This window comes from Hypomesus nipponensis, chromosome 19 (assembly GCF_054491055.1).
Source record: "Hypomesus nipponensis isolate SF chromosome 19, ASM5449105v1, whole genome shotgun sequence".
Taxonomy (NCBI): Eukaryota; Metazoa; Chordata; class Actinopteri; order Osmeriformes; family Osmeridae; genus Hypomesus; species Hypomesus nipponensis.
In genome coordinates, this window is record NC_140379.1 from 20,427,501 (window position 1) to 20,432,500 (window position 5,000).

General features: G+C 46.8%; 12 non-coding genes and 6 pseudogenes across 12 annotated transcripts in view; all 18 read right to left on the reverse strand.

Annotated features, from left to right (window-relative positions):
• The window catches only part of LOC146250050 (5S ribosomal RNA), a 119-nt gene extending 97 nt beyond the window's left edge, over positions 1-22 (reverse strand). The window contains exon 1 of the ribosomal RNA XR_014733489.1: positions 1-22. This exon is cut by the window's left edge and continues 97 nt beyond it. This is a non-coding gene — a ribosomal RNA (5S ribosomal RNA).
• A 174-nt stretch (positions 23-196) lies between these two features.
• On the reverse strand, positions 197-315 carry LOC146250051 (5S ribosomal RNA). Its single transcript, XR_014734016.1, has one exon. It is a non-coding gene; the product is annotated as a 5S ribosomal RNA (ribosomal RNA).
• A 168-nt stretch (positions 316-483) lies between these two features.
• Positions 484-592, reverse strand: LOC146250052 (5S ribosomal RNA; annotated as a pseudogene).
• Positions 593-774: 182 nt separating this feature from the next.
• On the reverse strand, positions 775-893 carry LOC146250053 (5S ribosomal RNA; annotated as a pseudogene).
• A 172-nt stretch (positions 894-1,065) lies between these two features.
• Positions 1,066-1,184, reverse strand: LOC146250054 (5S ribosomal RNA). The gene has a single exon (XR_014732895.1). It is a non-coding gene; the product is annotated as a 5S ribosomal RNA (ribosomal RNA).
• A 176-nt stretch (positions 1,185-1,360) lies between these two features.
• Positions 1,361-1,479, reverse strand: LOC146250055 (5S ribosomal RNA). The gene has a single exon (XR_014733490.1). It is a non-coding gene; the product is annotated as a 5S ribosomal RNA (ribosomal RNA).
• Positions 1,480-1,653: 174 nt separating this feature from the next.
• On the reverse strand, positions 1,654-1,772 carry LOC146250056 (5S ribosomal RNA). The gene has a single exon (XR_014733491.1). It is a non-coding gene; the product is annotated as a 5S ribosomal RNA (ribosomal RNA).
• Positions 1,773-1,948: 176 nt separating this feature from the next.
• Positions 1,949-2,067, reverse strand: LOC146250057 (5S ribosomal RNA). The gene has a single exon (XR_014732896.1). It is a non-coding gene; the product is annotated as a 5S ribosomal RNA (ribosomal RNA).
• Positions 2,068-2,235: 168 nt separating this feature from the next.
• Positions 2,236-2,344, reverse strand: LOC146250058 (5S ribosomal RNA; annotated as a pseudogene).
• Positions 2,345-2,524: 180 nt separating this feature from the next.
• LOC146250059 (5S ribosomal RNA) lies at positions 2,525-2,643 on the reverse strand (annotated as a pseudogene).
• Positions 2,644-2,815: 172 nt separating this feature from the next.
• Positions 2,816-2,934, reverse strand: LOC146250060 (5S ribosomal RNA). Its single transcript, XR_014732897.1, has one exon. It is a non-coding gene; the product is annotated as a 5S ribosomal RNA (ribosomal RNA).
• Positions 2,935-3,108: 174 nt separating this feature from the next.
• Positions 3,109-3,227, reverse strand: LOC146250061 (5S ribosomal RNA). The gene has a single exon (XR_014733492.1). It is a non-coding gene; the product is annotated as a 5S ribosomal RNA (ribosomal RNA).
• A 174-nt stretch (positions 3,228-3,401) lies between these two features.
• LOC146250062 (5S ribosomal RNA) lies at positions 3,402-3,520 on the reverse strand. The gene has a single exon (XR_014733493.1). It is a non-coding gene; the product is annotated as a 5S ribosomal RNA (ribosomal RNA).
• A 176-nt stretch (positions 3,521-3,696) lies between these two features.
• On the reverse strand, positions 3,697-3,815 carry LOC146250063 (5S ribosomal RNA). The gene has a single exon (XR_014732898.1). It is a non-coding gene; the product is annotated as a 5S ribosomal RNA (ribosomal RNA).
• A 168-nt stretch (positions 3,816-3,983) lies between these two features.
• LOC146250064 (5S ribosomal RNA) lies at positions 3,984-4,092 on the reverse strand (annotated as a pseudogene).
• Positions 4,093-4,272: 180 nt separating this feature from the next.
• On the reverse strand, positions 4,273-4,391 carry LOC146250065 (5S ribosomal RNA; annotated as a pseudogene).
• Positions 4,392-4,561: 170 nt separating this feature from the next.
• LOC146250066 (5S ribosomal RNA) lies at positions 4,562-4,680 on the reverse strand. Its single transcript, XR_014732899.1, has one exon. It is a non-coding gene; the product is annotated as a 5S ribosomal RNA (ribosomal RNA).
• A 176-nt stretch (positions 4,681-4,856) lies between these two features.
• Positions 4,857-4,975, reverse strand: LOC146250067 (5S ribosomal RNA). The gene has a single exon (XR_014733494.1). It is a non-coding gene; the product is annotated as a 5S ribosomal RNA (ribosomal RNA).
• Between the last annotated feature and the right edge of the window lie 25 nt (positions 4,976-5,000).

The window sequence follows — 5,000 nt, forward strand, 5'->3', positions numbered from 1 at the left end:
CCAGGCTGGTATGGCCGTACGAAATAAGTTGACAACCATAGGCTACTTATCCATATACAGATTTAGCAATTGACAATGCAAGGTAGTCTCTCTCTCTCTCTCTCTCGTGTCAAAATGAAAACAGCTTCCAGCCCCTTTCATGAAGGACTACTTGTGCATATTGCAAGATGTCAGTTTCTAAGTGAATGAGCAAAAGAGCATACAGCACCTGGTATTCCCAGGCGGTCTCCCATCCAAGTACTAACCAGGCCCGACCCTGCTTAGCTTCTGAGATCAGACGAGATCGGGCGTTGCCAGGCTGGTATGGCCGTACGAAATAAGTTGACAACCATAGGCTACTTATCCATATACAGATTTAGCAATTGACAATGCAAGGTGGTCTCTCTCTCTCTCGTGTCAAAATGAAAACAGCTTCCAGCCCCTTTCATGAAGGACTACTTGTGCATATTGCAAGATTTCAGTTTCTAAGTGAATGAGCAAAAGAGCATACAGCACCTGGTATTCCCAGGCGGTCTCCCATCCAAGTACTAACCAGGCCCGACCCTGCTTAGCTTCCGAGATCAGACGTTGCCAGGCTGGTATGGCCGTACTAAGTAAGTTGACAACCATAGGCTACTTATCCATATACAGATTTGGCATTTGACAATGCAAGGTGGTCTCTCTCTCTCTCTCTCTCTCTCTCTCGTGTCAAAATGAAAACTGCTTCCAGCCCCTTTCATGAAGGACTACTTGTGCATATTGCAAGATTTCAGTTTCTAAGTGAATGAGCAAAAGAGCATACAGCATCTGGTATTCCCAGGCGGTCTCCCATCCAAGTACTAACCAGGCCCGACCCTGCTTAGCTTCCGAGATCAGACGAGATGGGGCGTTGCCAGGCTGGTATGGCCGTACGAAATAAGTTGACAACCATAGGCTACTTATCCATATACAGATTTAGCAATTGACAATGCAAGGTAGTCTCTCCCTCTCTCTCTCGTGTCAAAATGAAAACAGCTTCCAGCCCCTTTCATGAAGGACTACTTGTGCATATTGCAAGATTTCAGTTTCTAAGTGAATGAGCAAAAGAGCATACAGCACCTGGTATTCCCAGGCGGTCTCCCATCCAAGTACTAACCAGGCCCGACCCTGCTTAGCTTCCGAGATCAGACGAGATCGGGCGTTGCCAGGCTGGTATGGCCGTACGAAATAAGTTGACAACCATAGGCTACTTATCCATATACAGATTTAGCAATTGACAATGCAAGGTAGTCTCTCTCTCTCTCTCTCTCTCGTGTCAAAATGAAAACAGCTTCCAGCCCCTTTCATGAAGGACTACTTGTGCATATTGCAAGATTTCAGTTTCTAAGTGAATGAGCAAAAGAGCATACAGCACCTGGTATTCCCAGGCGGTCTCCCATCCAAGTACTAACCAGGCCCGACCCTGCTTAGCTTCCGAGATCAGACGAGATCGGGCATTGCCAGGCTGGTATGGCCGTACGAAATAAGTTGACAACCATAGGCTACTTATCCATATACAGATTTAGCAATTGACAATGCAAGGTGGTCTCTCTCTCTCTCTCTCTCGTGTCAAAATGAAAACAGCTTCCAGCCCCTTTCATGAAGGACTACTTGTGCATATTGCAAGATGTCAGTTTCTAAGTGAATGAGCAAAAGAGCATACAGCACCTGGTATTCCCAGGCGGTCTCCCATCCAAGTACTAACCAGGCCCGACCCTGCTTAGCTTCCGAGATCAGACGAGATCGGGCATTGCCAGGCTGGTATGGCCGTACGAAATAAGTTGACAACCATAGGCTACTTATCCATATACAGATTTAGCAATTGACAATGCAAGGTAGTCTCTCTCTCTCTCTCTCTCTCGTGTCAAAATGAAAACAGCTTCCAGCCCCTTTCATGAAGGACTACTTGTGCATATTGCAAGATGTCAGTTTCTAAGTGAATGAGCAAAAGAGCATACAGCACCTGGTATTCCCAGGCGGTCTCCCATCCAAGTACTAACCAGGCCCGACCCTGCTTAGCTTCCGAGATCAGACGAGATCGGGCGTTGCCAGGCTGGTATGGCCGTACGAAATAAGTTGACAACCATAGGCTACTTATCCATATACAGATTTAGCAATTGACAATGCAAGGTGGTCTCTCTCTCTCTCGTGTCAAAATGAAAACAGCTTCCAGCCCCTTTCATGAAGGACTACTTGTGCATATTGCAAGATTTCAGTTTCTAAGTGAATGAGCAAAAGAGCATACAGCACCTGGTATTCCCAGGCGGTCTCCCATCCAAGTACTAACCAGGCCCGACCCTGCTTAGCTTCCGAGATCAGACGTTGCCAGGCTGGTATGGCCGTACTAAGTAAGTTGACAACCATAGGCTACTTATCCATATACAGATTTGGCATTTGACAATGCAAGGTGGTCTCTCTCTCTCTCTCTCTCTCTCTCGTGTCAAAATGAAAACTGCTTCCAGCCCCTTTCATGAAGGACTACTTGTGCATATTGCAAGATTTCAGTTTCTAAGTGAATGAGCAAAAGAGCATACAGCATCTGGTATTCCCAGGCGGTCTCCCATCCAAGTACTAACCAGGCCCGACCCTGCTTAGCTTCCGAGATCAGACGAGATGGGGCGTTGCCAGGCTGGTATGGCCGTACGAAATAAGTTGACAACCATAGGCTACTTATCCATATACAGATTTAGCAATTGACAATGCAAGGTAGTCTCTCTCTCTCTCTCTCGTGTCAAAATGAAAACAGCTTCCAGCCCCTTTCATGAAGGACTACTTGTGCATATTGCAAGATTTCAGTTTCTAAGTGAATGAGCAAAAGAGCATACAGCACCTGGTATTCCCAGGCGGTCTCCCATCCAAGTACTAACCAGGCCCGACCCTGCTTAGCTTCCGAGATCAGACGAGATCGGGCGTTGCCAGGCTGGTATGGCCGTACGAAATAAGTTGACAACCATAGGCTACTTATCCATATACAGATTTAGCAATTGACAATGCAAGGTAGTCTCTCTCTCTCTCTCTCTCGTGTCAAAATGAAAACAGCTTCCAGCCCCTTTCATGAAGGACTACTTGTGCATATTGCAAGATTTCAGTTTCTAAGTGAATGAGCAAAAGAGCATACAGCACCTGGTATTCCCAGGCGGTCTCCCATCCAAGTACTAACCAGGCCCGACCCTGCTTAGCTTCCGAGATCAGACGAGATCGGGCATTGCCAGGCTGGTATGGCCGTACGAAATAAGTTGACAACCATAGGCTACTTATCCATATACAGATTTAGCAATTGACAATGCAAGGTGGTCTCTCTCTCTCTCTCTCTCGTGTCAAAATGAAAACAGCTTCCAGCCCCTTTCATGAAGGACTACTTGTGCATATTGCAAGATGTCAGTTTCTAAGTGAATGAGCAAAAGAGCATACAGCACCTGGTATTCCCAGGCGGTCTCCCATCCAAGTACTAACCAGGCCCGACCCTGCTTAGCTTCCGAGATCAGACGAGATCGGGCATTGCCAGGCTGGTATGGCCGTACGAAATAAGTTGACAACCATAGGCTACTTATCCATATACAGATTTAGCAATTGACAATGCAAGGTAGTCTCTCTCTCTCTCTCTCTCTCGTGTCAAAATGAAAACAGCTTCCAGCCCCTTTCATGAAGGACTACTTGTGCATATTGCAAGATGTCAGTTTCTAAGTGAATGAGCAAAAGAGCATACAGCACCTGGTATTCCCAGGCGGTCTCCCATCCAAGTACTAACCAGGCCCGACCCTGCTTAGCTTCCGAGATCAGACGAGATCGGGCGTTGCCAGGCTGGTATGGCCGTACGAAATAAGTTGACAACCATAGGCTACTTATCCATATACAGATTTAGCAATTGACAATGCAAGGTGGTCTCTCTCTCTCTCGTGTCAAAATGAAAACAGCTTCCAGCCCCTTTCATGAAGGACTACTTGTGCATATTGCAAGATTTCAGTTTCTAAGTGAATGAGCAAAAGAGCATACAGCACCTGGTATTCCCAGGCGGTCTCCCATCCAAGTACTAACCAGGCCCGACCCTGCTTAGCTTCCGAGATCAGACGTTGCCAGGCTGGTATGGCCGTACTAAGTAAGTTGACAACCATAGGCTACTTATCCATATACAGATTTGGCATTTGACAATGCAAGGTGGTCTCTCTCTCTCTCTCTCTCTCTCTCGTGTCAAAATGAAAACTGCTTCCAGCCCCTTTCATGAAGGACTACTTGTGCATATTGCAAGATTTCAGTTTCTAAGTGAATGAGCAAAAGAGCATACAGCATCTGGTATTCCCAGGCGGTCTCCCATCCAAGTACTAACCAGGCCCGACCCTGCTTAGCTTCCGAGATCAGACGAGATGGGGCGTTGCCAGGCTGGTATGGCCGTACGAAATAAGTTGACAACCATAGGCTACTTATCCATATACAGATTTAGCAATTGACAATGCAAGGTAGTCTCTCTCTCTCTCTCGTGTCAAAATGAAAACAGCTTCCAGCCCCTTTCATGAAGGACTACTTGTGCATATTGCAAGATTTCAGTTTCTAAGTGAATGAGCAAAAGAGCATACAGCACCTGGTATTCCCAGGCGGTCTCCCATCCAAGTACTAACCAGGCCCGACCCTGCTTAGCTTCCGAGATCAGACGAGATCGGGCGTTGCCAGGCTGGTATGGCCGTACGAAATAAGTTGACAACCATAGGCTACTTATCCATATACAGATTTAGCAATTGACAATGCAAGGTAGTCTCTCTCTCTCTCTCTCTCTCGTGTCAAAATGAAAACAGCTTCCAGCCCCTTTCATGAAGGACTACTTGTGCATATTGCAAGATTTCAGTTTCTAAGTGAATGAGCAAAAGAGCATACAGCACCTGGTATTCCCAGGCGGTCTCCCATCCAAGTACTAACCAGGCCCGACCCTGCTTAGCTTCCGAGATCAGACGAGATCGGGCATTGCCAGGCTGGTATGGCCGTACGAAATAAGTTGACAACCATAGGCTACT